Consider the following 16024-nt stretch of genomic DNA (forward strand, 5'->3'; position numbering starts at 1 on the left):
CCATTATTGTTTTTCTTAGGATTATTAAGGGTCCAAAGGACGAAGTCCTTATGGACCATTATTGTTTTTCTTAGGATTATTATTATTATTATTATTATTATTATTTTTCTGCCCTAAAACTGAATGTACAGCCTAAACTGTAAGAGCTAGACCAACCAAACTTGGTCAGATGATGTCAATTCCTACCCACTACTCAGGTTGTCCTACCCAGTCCTGCCAGCCAGATGGGGGCGCCTTAGCGCCCCCCAACACGTTTCGGTCGATATCTCCTGTCCTGTTAGACCTACAATCGAAATTCTTTGTTCTACATATACAGACAGCAAAGCCCTACCAACTTGCCATTTGGACTATGAAGCTCCGCCTACTTAGATTTTTTGCTAATTTGCATAATTTGCCAATCCTACTTTTTCCTTAAAGTCCTGGCTTGTCCTACCAAATCAGACAAATGAGGTGTCAGACGAATCAGAATTCTCTGCTGATCAAGAATTATCCACAAAATTCAGACATTTTTATATCCTACGGCCATTAGCCACGCCCAAACAATGTCCAAATTTGGCCCGTTTTGGTCTGACGGCTATAACTTGGCCGTGCCTTGGCCTACCTTGACCAAATTTGAAATGCTACCTCCCTACACCATTCTGGGGACACGGTCCGAGGCGGGCCGCATTTCGTCAATAGGGGGCGCTACAACTAAAAACTGGCAATATCTCCTGACTGCCTTTGCCAATCTAACTGAAATTTGGTAGATATGTACTAGGAAGCAGCCTGTGGTCAGTCACCTACAATGGCAGTAATTATTCCTTAAAGAGTGGCCGCCATCAGCCAATCAAAATCAAGCAGGCATTTCACAGGCTTCTCAATGACCAATCTAAATCAAATTTGGGTGATACATTTGTGCTCTGACCCTCTGCCTAAACTGTAAAGGACACCTCACTCGGCCAGATGGGGGCGCAACAGTGACAACTTTTGCATTTCTGCCTATTTCTCGAGAACGGTGAAGCCTACAATCGACATTTCTTGCCAGGTCAATTCAGTACGACATGCCAAATCAAACAACATGTAGAACTTGCTTCTGCATCTTTGCGTTTTTGCATAATTCATATTGGTCTGAAAACAAGACATTTCGTTAACCTCCTAGGATTTTCACCAAACCTACACAAATCTGGTATCATTTAAATCAGGAGACAGTCATAATAAATAATTCATAAAAAAAATCATAAACTTTCCATGAGGTATAGTCACCAGCCACACACAAACCATACAGGTGCCATGCCCAATTCAATCAGACAGCTATATCTCAGGCCTGCCTCAGCCAATCATCACCAAACTTTAATATATCCTGTAGAATAGTAGTCCGGAAGGGCCCTCCAAATTTGGTGCCGATCGGTCAAACGGGGGCGCTACAACAACATAACATGTCTGTATAAACCTTGAAAATCAGTTCAACTTACATTTATCTCATTTCTGTTCTAGTGACATGTTACTGGTTAAAATATTTTGTACTGCCAGTTCTGTGAGTCATGCCAAATCAAGACATATGCAATGCCCAATGATAGTCATTTTCATTCCCTTGTGATGTTTAAAAACTTAATAAATAACATATTACTGTAACTTCTACAATGTTCAGCCCAAGTAGGTCATTCTGGTAGTACATCAATCAGGACATTGCCATTATGGATAATTCATAAAAATATCTTAACCTGTACGCTATGGCCACCAGCTACAACAAACCTGCACCATATCCATGCTCATTTCAATCAACCATCTAAAGCTCAGCTGTGCTTCAGCCAATCCTCATCAAATTTGACGGCCTAATGTAGTAAGGGACCTCAGACAGACCCTCCAATTTTGGTTCCAATCGGTCAAATGGGGGCGCTACAGCCACTGTCCATATATTTCTAAGACCCACCTTAGCAAATTCAGCTGAAATGTCCTTATTTCTCATAAAACCTTGAAAGAATTGTTACCTTTCCCTTCACCTGAGTCCATATTTCTTATTCACTTTCATTTTTCACCGATTTGCCTCATAGAACATTATCAGACTTAATTTACACATAAGAAGGCCTGAAAGTATTGAATACAATTTCTAAAATGGAGCGCTGACTCCACCTGCTGGCCACACTGTTTCCATGCCCATTTCATTAAAATAGCTATATCTCTGGCATGCTTCATCCAATCCTCACAAAATTTGACGCACATCTGTGTTACTAGACTTCAGAAAGACCTTCCAAGTTTGGTGGCAATCGGTCAAACGGGGGCACTACAGCCACTGTCCTAATATGTCTAAGACCAACCTTGGTTAATGCAGCTGAAATCTGCTTATCGTTTATTTAAAAATTAAAAAATTAATCACCTTTCCCTTCATCTAAGTCCATATTTTTAATCTGCTTATATTTTCCTGCCATTTGACTTTTACAAATCTTTCAAACTTCAATCTTTCTTCAGGCTGTGTACACTGCAGCAATTACAATTTTATAATAAATTGGCCAGCAGGTGGAGTCAGCGCTCCATTTCAATAATGCCTTCAATACTTTTAGCCTTTCTCCTGTCTAAATGTATAACCTAGAATATGATACAGCATGATATTACTGCTGTTACATGTCACAATACGCAACTCAGCACTTTGTTAAGAATATGCAACACAGCCTATGTTTACACAGGCAGTATAAAAAAGAAAACTGTAATATCTAGACTTACCAGACCAGGTATGAAGGTCCCTAAATCTACCAACTAGTCAGGCCATCTGACCCAAACCATGCATTCAGTCAGGCTAAGGCACTCCACCACAGGGTTCTACATTCTGTCCTACATTTGCTGACCTGTTAGACCGATACTAACTAATCTATATCCTGATTTCTACCTACTACTGAGACCATCTGACCAAAACAATGCATTCAGTCAGGTTCAGGCACTACACCACAGGGTTCTACATTCTGTCCTACATTTCCTGACCTGTTAGACCGACACTCAACAATCTACATCATGATTTCTACCTTCTACTCAAACCATCTGACCTAAACAAGTTCTGTTCTGTCTGACATCTGCTGACCTGTAGTTCTGTCTGACTTTTTAGTATCCTCCTCTACGGTTTGCCCTACATCTCCTGTCACATTAGAGCTACGCTAAATCTCCATCCTGTTATGGCAGTCTAATTGTTGCCCGGTCAATTAAGTACGACATGCCAAATCAAACAACATGTAGAACTTGCTTCTGCATCTTTGCGTTTTTGCATAATTCATATTGGTCTGAAAACAAGACATTTCGTTAACCTCCTAGGATTTTCACCAAACCTACACAAATCTGGTATCATTTAAATCAGGAGACAGTCATAATAAATAATTCATAAAAAAATCATAAACTTTCCATGAGGTATAGTCACCAGCCACACACAAACCATACAGGTGCCATGCCCAATTCAATCAGACAGCTATATCTCAGGCCTGCCTCAGCCAATCATCACCAAACTTTAATATATCCTGTAGAATAGTAGTCCGGAAGGGCCCTCCAAATTTGGTGCCGATCGGTCAAACGGGGGCGCTACAACAATATAACATGTCTGTATAAACCTTGAAAATCAGTTCAACTTACATTTATCTCATTTCTGTTCTAGTGACATATTACTGGTTAAAATATTTTGTACTGCCAGTTCTGTGAGTCATGCCAAATCAAGACATATGCAATGCCCAATGATAGTCATTTTCATTCCCTTGTGATGTTTAATAACTTAATAAATAACATATTACTGTAACTTCTACAATATCCAGCCCAAGTAGGTCATTCTGGTAGTACATCAATCAGGACATTGCCCTTATGGATAATTCATAAAAATATCTTGACCTGTATGCTATGGCCACCAGCTACAACAAACCTGCACCATATCCATGCTCATTTCAATCAACCATCTGAATCTCAGCCGTGCTTCAGCCAATCCTCATCAAATTTGACGGCCTAATGTAGTAAGGGACCTCAGACAGACCCTCCAATATTGGTGCCAATCGGTCAAACAGGGGCGCTACAGCCACTGTCCATATATGTCTAAGACCCACCTTAGCAAATTCAGCTGAAATGTCCTTATTTCTCATAAAACCTTGAAAGAATTGTTACCTTTCCCTTCACCTGAGTCCATATTTTTTATTCACTTTCATTTTTCACCAATTTGCCTCATAGAACATTATCAGACTTAATTTACACATAAGAAGGCCTGAAAGTATTGAATACAATTTCTAAAATGGAGCGCTGACTCCACCTGCTGGCCACACTGTTTCCATGCCTATTTCATTCAAATAGCTATATCTCTGGCATGCTTCATCCAATCCTCACAAAATTTGATGCACGGCTGTGTTACTAGACTGCCTCAGCCAAGCTGCAAAAGACCTTCCAAGTTTGGTGGCAATCAGTCAAACGGGGGCACTACAGCCACTGTCATAATATGTCTAAGACCAACCTTGGTTAATGCAGCTGAAATCTGCTTATTGTTTATTTAAAAATTAAAATATTAATCACCTTAACCTTCATCTAAGTCCATATTTTTAATCTGCTTATATTCTCCTGCCATTTGACTTTTACAAATCTTTCAAACTTTAATCTTTCTTCAGGCTGTGTACACTACAGCAATTACAATTTTATAATAAATTGGCCAGCAGGTGGAGTCAGCGCTCCATTTCAATAATGCCTTCAATACTTTTAGCCTTTCTCCTGTCTAAATATACATCCTAGAATAGCATACAGCATGATATTACTGCTGTTACATGTCACACTCCCGCAACTCAGCACTTTGTTAAGAATATGCAACACAGCCTATGTTTACACAGGCAGTATAAAAAAGCAACTATGTAATATCTACACTTACCAGACCAGGTATGAAGGTCCCTAAATCTACCAACTAGTCAGGCCATCTGACCCAAAACATGTATTAAGTCAGGCTAAGGCACTCCACCACAGGGTTCTACATTCTGTCCTGCATTTGCTGACCTGTTAGACCGATACTAACTAGTCTATATCCTGATTTCTACCTACTACTCAGACTATCTCACCAAAACATTACATTCAGTCAGGTTCAGGCACTACACCACAGGGTCCTACATTCTGTCCTACATTTCCTGACCTGTTAGACGGACACTCAACAATCTCCATCCTGATTTCTACCTTCTACTCAAACCATCTGTTGTCCTACCTGTCCTACCTGTCCTACTTGTCATACCCTTTGGACCCTTCAGTAACTGCCTGCAGTTTCTAGTTATTATTAAGGGTCCAAAGGACGAAGTCCTTATGGACCATTATTGTTTTTCTTAGGATTATTATTAAGGGTCCAAAGGACGAAGTCCTTATGGACCATTATTGTTTTTCTTAGGATTATTATTATTATTAAGGGTCCAAAGCACGTAGTGCTATGGAACCTTATTGTTTTTGTTAGGATTATTATTATTTTTATTTTTATTTTTATTATTTTTCTTCCCTAAAACTGAATGCCCAGCCTAAACCGTAAGTCCTAGGCTGACCAAACTTGGTACGATGATTGGAATTCCTACCCACTACTCAGGTTGTCCGACCCGTCCGACTCAGCCAGAGGGGGGCGCCGTAGCGCCCCCCAACACGTTTCGGTCGATATCTCCTGTCCTGTTTGTCCTACAACCGAAATTCTTTTTTCTGCTTATACAGACAGCCATGCCCTACCAAAAAGTCAATGGGACCATGAAGCTCCGCCTACTTAGATTTTTTGCTAATTTGCATATTTTGCAAATACTACTTATCTCTTAAAGTCCTAGCTTGTCCTACCAAATCAGACAAATGAGTTGTCAAACGAATCAGAACTGTGAGCTAATCGAGAATTTCTAAAAAAATTTAGACATTTTTGTATTGTACGGCCATTAGCCACGCCGAAACAATGTCCAAATTTGTCCTGTTTTGGTCTGATGGCTATAACTTGGCCGTGCCTTGGCCTACGTTGACCAAATTTGAAATGCCAGCTCCGTACAGCATTCTGGGGACATCGTCCAAACCGGTCCGCATTTCGTCCATAGGGGGCGCTACAACTAAAAACTGCCAATATCTCCTGACTGCCTTGGCCAATCCGAGTGAAATTTGGCCCATATGTACTAGGTCCCAGCCTGAGGTCAGTCACCTACAATGACAGTCATAAGTCCTGAAACAGTGGCCGTCATCAGCCAATCAATATCAAGCAGCAATTTGACTGGCTTAATGATGACCAATCCAAATCAAATTTAGCTGGTACATTTGTGCTCTGACCCACAGCCCACCCTGTTAAGGACATCTCATTAGGCCAGATGGGGGCGTGACAGCACCCCCATCTGCATTTCTGCCTATTTCTCCAGAACTGCCAAGCTTACACTTTAATTTTATTGCCAGTCCAATTCACTATGTCCAGCTGAATGCAACTGCATATAGCACTTGGTTCTACATCTTTGCATTTTTGCATGATTTATATTTCTCTGAAAACAGGCTTTTTCATTATCCTCCTAGGATTTTCACCTCACCTGCATAAGTCTGTTGTCTTTAAAATCAGGAGACAGTCCTTTTAAATATTGACAGAAAAAAAATTAAACTTTCGGTAAGGTACTGCCAAAAGCCACACCATGACCATACTTATGCCATGTCCATTTCAATCAGACAACTATATCTAAGGCATTCTTCATCAAATCATTGCCAAATTTCTCTCACTATTGTAGGGCTCTACCACGGAGAGACCCTCCAAATTTTGTGTCAATTGGTCAAATGGGAGCGCTACGGCCACTGTTCATATGTTACTAAGACCAACCTAGGCCAATTCAGCTAAAATGAGTTACCAGATCAGGTAGGAAGGTGTCCAGCGATCTCACCCATTTTACCAACAGCAGCGGGTGGCTCAGTGGGCTAAACTTGCATGCTTGTAATCAGAGGGTCGCCGGTTCGAACCCAGCTTCGGTGGGTACTCGAGCTAGACAGCCCGATGTGCGCAGCATGCTCTCCGTAAAGCAAGTGGGGAGACGTAAAGGTGTTTTCCACATGAGGGAAAAAAAATACACAAAATTTTATTTAAACCAGCCATTCAGATGGGCTCAGGCTCTCTTCCAAACGGTTAGATTATAATTATTTTTCTTCCCTAAAACTGAATGCCCAGCCTAAACCATAAGACCTAGGCTGACCAAATTTGGCACCAAGATGCCTATTCCTACCCACTACTCAGCCCCTATGACCCGTCCCAGTCAGTCAGATGGGGGCGCTACAGCAGTCTGATTTGCATTTCTGCCTATATCTACAGAACTGTCAAGCCTACAGTTGAAATTTATTGCCAATCGAATTCACAACGTCATGTCAAACCTGACAACGTATAGAACTTGGTTCTGCATCTTTGTGTTTTTGCATGATTTATAGTTCTTTGAAAACAGGTTATTTCATTAAACTGCAAGGATTTTCACCGAACCTACATAAATCTGCTGTATTTATAATCAGGAAACAGTCCTTTTAAAGACTTACAGAAAAAAACTTAAACTTTCGGCAAGGTACAGCCACCAGCCACACCCTGACTGTACTGGTACCTCGCCCATTTCAATCAGACAGCTATATCTCAGGGATGCTTCAGCCAATCATTACAAAATTTCTCTCGCAAATGTATGGCTGTACCGCAGAGATACCATACAAATTTTTTGTCGATCGGTCAAACGGTAATGCTACGGCCACTGTCTGTATGTGTCTAAGACCCACCTAGGCTCATTGAGCTAAAATGAGTTACCAGATCAGGTAGGAAGGTGTCTACTGATCTCACCCTTTTTGCCCACGGCAGTGGGTGGCTCAGTGGGCTAAACTTGTATGCTTGTAATCAGAGGGTTGCAGGTTTGAACCCAGCTTCGGTGGGTACTCGAGCTACGCATCCCGATGTGCACAGCATACCCTCCATAAAGTGAGCTGGGGAGATGTGGATTAATGAAGCTTCTTTTTTTATAATTTAGACGGGCTCAGGGACTCCTTCATAGGGTTGAACAATAATTATTTTTCTTCCCTACAATTAAATGCCCAGCCTAAACCGTAAGTCCTAGACTGACCAAATTTGGCAACAAGATTCCTATTCCTACCCACTACTCAGTCCCACTGACCCGTCGCAGTCAGTCAGAGGGGGGCGCTACAGCACCCCGATTTGCATTTACGCCTATATCTACAGAACTGTCAAGCCTACAGTTGAAATTTATTGCCAGTCCAATTCACTATGTCATGACGAATTTCAACTGCATATAGAACTTGGTTCTACATCTTTGCCTTTTTGCATGATTTATAGTTGTTTGAAAATAGGTTATTTTGTTAACCTCGTAGGATTTTCGCCCAACATACATAAATCTGGTGTCATTAAAACCAGGAGACAGTCCTTTTAAAGATTTAGAGAAAAAACTTAAACTTTCAGTAAGATACAGCCACCAGCCACACCCTGACTGTACTGTTGTCTTGCCCATTTCAGTCAGACAGCTATATCTCAGGGATGCTTCAGCCAATCATTACAAAATTTGGCTCACTGATGTATGACTGTACCGCAGAGAGACCCTTGAAATTTTGTGTCAATAGGTCAAACGGGAGCGCTATAGCCACTGTCCATATATGTCTAAAACCGACCTAGTCTAATTAAGCTACTGTATAATGAGTTACCAGATCAGGTAGGAAGGTGTCTACTGAGCTCACTCATTTTACCAACAGCAGCGGGTGGCTCAGTGTGCTAATCCTGTGTGCCTGTAATCAGAGGGTCGCTGGTTCGAACCCAGCTTAGGTTGGTGTTTCAGCTAGGTATCCTGATGTGCACAGTGTACTCTCTGATGTTTACTGGCCTGTTACACCTGCACTAAAAGCATCTACATCGTAATGTCTGCCTACTACTGAGACCGTCCTGCTCTGTCCTACATCTCCTATCCTGTTATGGCAGTCTAATTCTGTCTGACTTTCTACTACCCTTGCCGCCGGTTCTCTGCCGTTATTCCTCTACTGTCCTACCAGTCCGATCGTCCTGCGCTTTGGACCCTTTCGTAACTGCCTGCAGTTTCTAGTTATTATTATTATTATTTTTCTGCCCTAAAACTGAATGTACAGCCTAAACTGTAAGAGCTAGACCAACCAAACTTGGTCAGATGATGTCAATTCCTACCCACTACTCAGGTTGTCCTACCCAGTCCTGCCAGCCAGATGGGGGCGCCTTAGCGCCCCCCAACACGTTTCGGTCGATATCTCCTGTCCTGTTAGACCTACAATCGAAATTCTTTGTTCTACATATACAGACAGCAAAGCCCTACCAACTTGCCATTTGGACTATGAAGCTCCGCCTACTTAGATTTTTTGCTAATTTGCATAATTTGCCAATCCTACTTTTTCCTTAAAGTCCTGGCTTGTCCTACCAAATCAGACAAATGAGGTGTCAGACGAATCAGAATTCTCTGCTGATCAAGAATTATCCACAAAATTCAGACATTTTTATATCCTACGGCCATTAGCCACGCCCAAACAATGTCCAAATTTGGCCCGTTTTGGTCTGACGGCTATAACTTGGCCGTGCCTTGGCCTACCTTGACCAAATTTGAAATGCTACCTCCCTACACCATTCTGGGGACACGGTCCGAGGCGGGCCGCATTTCGTCAATAGGGGGCGCTACAACTAAAAACTGGCAATATCTCCTGACTGCCTTTGCCAATCTAACTGAAATTTGGTAGATATGTACTAGGAAGCAGCCTGTGGTCAGTCACCTACAATGGCAGTAATTATTCCTTAAAGAGTGGCCGCCATCAGCCAATCAAAATCAAGCAGGCATTTCACAGGCTTCTCAATGACCAATCTAAATCAAATTTGGGTGATACATTTGTGCTCTGACCCTCTGCCTAAACTGTAAAGGACACCTCACTCGGCCAGATGGGGGCGCAACAGTGACAACTTTTGCATTTCTGCCTATTTCTCGAGAACGGTGAAGCCTACAATCGACATTTCTTGCCAGGTCAATTCAGTACGACATGCCAAATCAAACAACATGTAGAACTTGCTTCTGCATCTTTGCGTTTTTGCATAATTCATATTGGTCTGAAAACAAGACATTTCGTTAACCTCCTAGGATTTTCACCAAACCTACACAAATCTGGTATCATTTAAATCAGGAGACAGTCATAATAAATAATTCATAAAAAAAATCATAAACTTTCCATGAGGTATAGTCACCAGCCACACACAAACCATACAGGTGCCATGCCCAATTCAATCAGACAGCTATATCTCAGGCCTGCCTCAGCCAATCATCACCAAACTTTAATATATCCTGTAGAATAGTAGTCCGGAAGGGCCCTCCAAATTTGGTGCCGATCGGTCAAACGGGGGCGCTACAACAACATAACATGTCTGTATAAACCTTGAAAATCAGTTCAACTTACATTTATCTCATTTCTGTTCTAGTGACATGTTACTGGTTAAAATATTTTGTACTGCCAGTTCTGTGAGTCATGCCAAATCAAGACATATGCAATGCCCAATGATAGTCATTTTCATTCCCTTGTGATGTTTAAAAACTTAATAAATAACATATTACTGTAACTTCTACAATGTTCAGCCCAAGTAGGTCATTCTGGTAGTACATCAATCAGGACATTGCCATTATGGATAATTCATAAAAATATCTTAACCTGTACGCTATGGCCACCAGCTACAACAAACCTGCACCATATCCATGCTCATTTCAATCAACCATCTAAAGCTCAGCTGTGCTTCAGCCAATCCTCATCAAATTTGACGGCCTAATGTAGTAAGGGACCTCAGACAGACCCTCCAATTTTGGTTCCAATCGGTCAAATGGGGGCGCTACAGCCACTGTCCATATATTTCTAAGACCCACCTTAGCAAATTCAGCTGAAATGTCCTTATTTCTCATAAAACCTTGAAAGAATTGTTACCTTTCCCTTCACCTGAGTCCATATTTCTTATTCACTTTCATTTTTCACCGATTTGCCTCATAGAACATTATCAGACTTAATTTACACATAAGAAGGCCTGAAAGTATTGAATACAATTTCTAAAATGGAGCGCTGACTCCACCTGCTGGCCACACTGTTTCCATGCCCATTTCATTAAAATAGCTATATCTCTGGCATGCTTCATCCAATCCTCACAAAATTTGACGCACATCTGTGTTACTAGACTTCAGAAAGACCTTCCAAGTTTGGTGGCAATCGGTCAAACGGGGGCACTACAGCCACTGTCCTAATATGTCTAAGACCAACCTTGGTTAATGCAGCTGAAATCTGCTTATCGTTTATTTAAAAATTAAAAAATTAATCACCTTTCCCTTCATCTAAGTCCATATTTTTAATCTGCTTATATTTTCCTGCCATTTGACTTTTACAAATCTTTCAAACTTCAATCTTTCTTCAGGCTGTGTACACTGCAGCAATTACAATTTTATAATAAATTGGCCAGCAGGTGGAGTCAGCGCTCCATTTCAATAATGCCTTCAATACTTTTAGCCTTTCTCCTGTCTAAATGTATAACCTAGAATATGATACAGCATGATATTACTGCTGTTACATGTCACAATACGCAACTCAGCACTTTGTTAAGAATATGCAACACAGCCTATGTTTACACAGGCAGTATAAAAAAGAAAACTCTGTAATATCTAGACTTACCAGACCAGGTATGAAGGTCCCTAAATCTACCAACTAGTCAGGCCATCTGACCCAAACCATGCATTCAGTCAGGCTAAGGCACTCCACCACAGGGTTCTACATTCTGTCCTACATTTGCTGACCTGTTAGACCGATACTAACTAATCTATATCCTGATTTCTACCTACTACTGAGACCATCTGACCAAAACAATGCATTCAGTCAGGTTCAGGCACTACACCACAGGGTTCTACATTCTGTCCTACATTTCCTGACCTGTTAGACCGACACTCAACAATCTACATCATGATTTCTACCTTCTACTCAAACCATCTGACCTAAACAAGTTCTGTTCTGTCTGACATCTGCTGACCTGTAGTTCTGTCTGACTTTTTAGTATCCTCCTCTACGGTTTGCCCTACATCTCCTGTCACATTAGAGCTACGCTAAATCTCCATCCTGTTATGGCAGTCTAATTGTTGCCCGGTCAATTAAGTACGACATGCCAAATCAAACAACATGTAGAACTTGCTTCTGCATCTTTGCGTTTTTGCATAATTCATATTGGTCTGAAAACAAGACATTTCGTTAACCTCCTAGGATTTTCACCAAACCTACACAAATCTGGTATCATTTAAATCAGGAGACAGTCATAATAAATAATTCATAAAAAAATCATAAACTTTCCATGAGGTATAGTCACCAGCCACACACAAACCATACAGGTGCCATGCCCAATTCAATCAGACAGCTATATCTCAGGCCTGCCTCAGCCAATCATCACCAAACTTTAATATATCCTGTAGAATAGTAGTCCGGAAGGGCCCTCCAAATTTGGTGCCGATCGGTCAAACGGGGGCGCTACAACAATATAACATGTCTGTATAAACCTTGAAAATCAGTTCAACTTACATTTATCTCATTTCTGTTCTAGTGACATATTACTGGTTAAAATATTTTGTACTGCCAGTTCTGTGAGTCATGCCAAATCAAGACATATGCAATGCCCAATGATAGTCATTTTCATTCCCTTGTGATGTTTAATAACTTAATAAATAACATATTACTGTAACTTCTACAATATCCAGCCCAAGTAGGTCATTCTGGTAGTACATCAATCAGGACATTGCCCTTATGGATAATTCATAAAAATATCTTGACCTGTATGCTATGGCCACCAGCTACAACAAACCTGCACCATATCCATGCTCATTTCAATCAACCATCTGAATCTCAGCCGTGCTTCAGCCAATCCTCATCAAATTTGACGGCCTAATGTAGTAAGGGACCTCAGACAGACCCTCCAATATTGGTGCCAATCGGTCAAACAGGGGCGCTACAGCCACTGTCCATATATGTCTAAGACCCACCTTAGCAAATTCAGCTGAAATGTCCTTATTTCTCATAAAACCTTGAAAGAATTGTTACCTTTCCCTTCACCTGAGTCCATATTTTTTATTCACTTTCATTTTTCACCAATTTGCCTCATAGAACATTATCAGACTTAATTTACACATAAGAAGGCCTGAAAGTATTGAATACAATTTCTAAAATGGAGCGCTGACTCCACCTGCTGGCCACACTGTTTCCATGCCTATTTCATTCAAATAGCTATATCTCTGGCATGCTTCATCCAATCCTCACAAAATTTGATGCACGGCTGTGTTACTAGACTGCCTCAGCCAAGCTGCAAAAGACCTTCCAAGTTTGGTGGCAATCAGTCAAACGGGGGCACTACAGCCACTGTCATAATATGTCTAAGACCAACCTTGGTTAATGCAGCTGAAATCTGCTTATTGTTTATTTAAAAATTAAAATATTAATCACCTTAACCTTCATCTAAGTCCATATTTTTAATCTGCTTATATTCTCCTGCCATTTGACTTTTACAAATCTTTCAAACTTTAATCTTTCTTCAGGCTGTGTACACTACAGCAATTACAATTTTATAATAAATTGGCCAGCAGGTGGAGTCAGCGCTCCATTTCAATAATGCCTTCAATACTTTTAGCCTTTCTCCTGTCTAAATATACATCCTAGAATAGCATACAGCATGATATTACTGCTGTTACATGTCACACTCCCGCAACTCAGCACTTTGTTAAGAATATGCAACACAGCCTATGTTTACACAGGCAGTATAAAAAAGCAACTATGTAATATCTACACTTACCAGACCAGGTATGAAGGTCCCTAAATCTACCAACTAGTCAGGCCATCTGACCCAAAACATGTATTAAGTCAGGCTAAGGCACTCCACCACAGGGTTCTACATTCTGTCCTGCATTTGCTGACCTGTTAGACCGATACTAACTAGTCTATATCCTGATTTCTACCTACTACTCAGACTATCTCACCAAAACATTACATTCAGTCAGGTTCAGGCACTACACCACAGGGTCCTACATTCTGTCCTACATTTCCTGACCTGTTAGACGGACACTCAACAATCTCCATCCTGATTTCTACCTTCTACTCAAACCATCTGTTGTCCTACCTGTCCTACCTGTCCTACTTGTCATACCCTTTGGACCCTTCAGTAACTGCCTGCAGTTTCTAGTTATTAAGGGTCCAAAGGACGAAGTCCTTATGGACCATTATTGTTTTTCTTAGGATTATTATTATTATTATTATTATTATTATTTTTCTGCCCTAAAACTGAATGTACAGCCTAAACTGTAAGAGCTAGACCAACCAAACTTGGTCAGATGATGTCAATTCCTACCCACTACTCAGGTTGTCCTACCCAGTCCTGCCAGCCAGATGGGGGCGCCTTAGCGCCCCCCAACACGTTTCGGTCGATATCTCCTGTCCTGTTAGACCTACAATCGAAATTCTTTGTTCTACATATACAGACAGCAAAGCCCTACCAACTTGCCATTTGGACTATGAAGCTCCGCCTACTTAGATTTTTTGCTAATTTGCATAATTTGCCAATCCTACTTTTTCCTTAAAGTCCTGGCTTGTCCTACCAAATCAGACAAATGAGGTGTCAGACGAATCAGAATTCTCTGCTGATCAAGAATTATCCACAAAATTCAGACATTTTTATATCCTACGGCCATTAGCCACGCCCAAACAATGTCCAAATTTGGCCCGTTTTGGTCTGACGGCTATAACTTGGCCGTGCCTTGGCCTACCTTGACCAAATTTGAAATGCTACCTCCCTACACCATTCTGGGGACACGGTCCGAGGCGGGCCGCATTTCGTCAATAGGGGGCGCTACAACTAAAAACTGGCAATATCTCCTGACTGCCTTTGCCAATCTAACTGAAATTTGGTAGATATGTACTAGGAAGCAGCCTGTGGTCAGTCACCTACAATGGCAGTAATTATTCCTTAAAGAGTGGCCGCCATCAGCCAATCAAAATCAAGCAGGCATTTCACAGGCTTCTCAATGACCAATCTAAATCAAATTTGGGTGATACATTTGTGCTCTGACCCTCTGCCTAAACTGTAAAGGACACCTCACTCGGCCAGATGGGGGCGCAACAGTGACAACTTTTGCATTTCTGCCTATTTCTCGAGAACGGTGAAGCCTACAATCGACATTTCTTGCCAGGTCAATTCAGTACGACATGCCAAATCAAACAACATGTAGAACTTGCTTCTGCATCTTTGCGTTTTTGCATAATTCATATTGGTCTGAAAACAAGACATTTCGTTAACCTCCTAGGATTTTCACCAAACCTACACAAATCTGGTATCATTTAAATCAGGAGACAGTCATAATAAATAATTCATAAAAAAATCATAAACTTTCCATGAGGTATAGTCACCAGCCACACACAAACCATACAGGTGCCATGCCCAATTCAATCAGACAGCTATATCTCAGGCCTGCCTCAGCCAATCATCACCAAACTTTAATATATCCTGTAGAATAGTAGTCCGGAAGGGCCCTCCAAATTTGGTGCCGATCGGTCAAACGGGGGCGCTACAACAACATAACATGTCTGTATAAACCTTGAAAATCAGTTCAACTTACATTTATCTCATTTCTGTTCTAGTGACATGTTACTGGTTAAAATATTTTGTACTGCCAGTTCTGTGAGTCATGCCAAATCAAGACATATGCAATGCCCAATGATAGTCATTTTCATTCCCTTGTGATGTTTAAAAACTTAATAAATAACATATTACTGTAACTTCTACAATGTTCAGCCCAAGTAGGTCATTCTGGTAGTACATCAATCAGGACATTGCCATTATGGATAATTCATAAAAATATCTTAACCTGTACGCTATGGCCACCAGCTACAACAAACCTGCACCATATCCATGCTCATTTCAATCAACCATCTAAAGCTCAGCTGTGCTTCAGCCAATCCTCATCAAATTTGACGGCCTAATGTAGTAAGGGACCTCAGACAGACCCTCCAATTTTGGTTCCAATCGGTCAAATGGGGG

General features: G+C 41.1%; 1 long non-coding RNA gene across 1 annotated transcript in view; it reads left to right on the top strand.

The window, feature by feature from the left end:
* LOC111848432 (uncharacterized) overlaps positions 1–16024 on the top strand; it is a 64975-nt gene that overhangs the window by 723 nt on the left and 48228 nt on the right. The window lies entirely within an intron of this gene.

This window comes from Paramormyrops kingsleyae, chromosome 20, assembly GCF_048594095.1.
Source record: "Paramormyrops kingsleyae isolate MSU_618 chromosome 20, PKINGS_0.4, whole genome shotgun sequence".
In the NCBI taxonomy this organism is placed as follows: domain Eukaryota; kingdom Metazoa; phylum Chordata; class Actinopteri; order Osteoglossiformes; family Mormyridae; genus Paramormyrops; species Paramormyrops kingsleyae.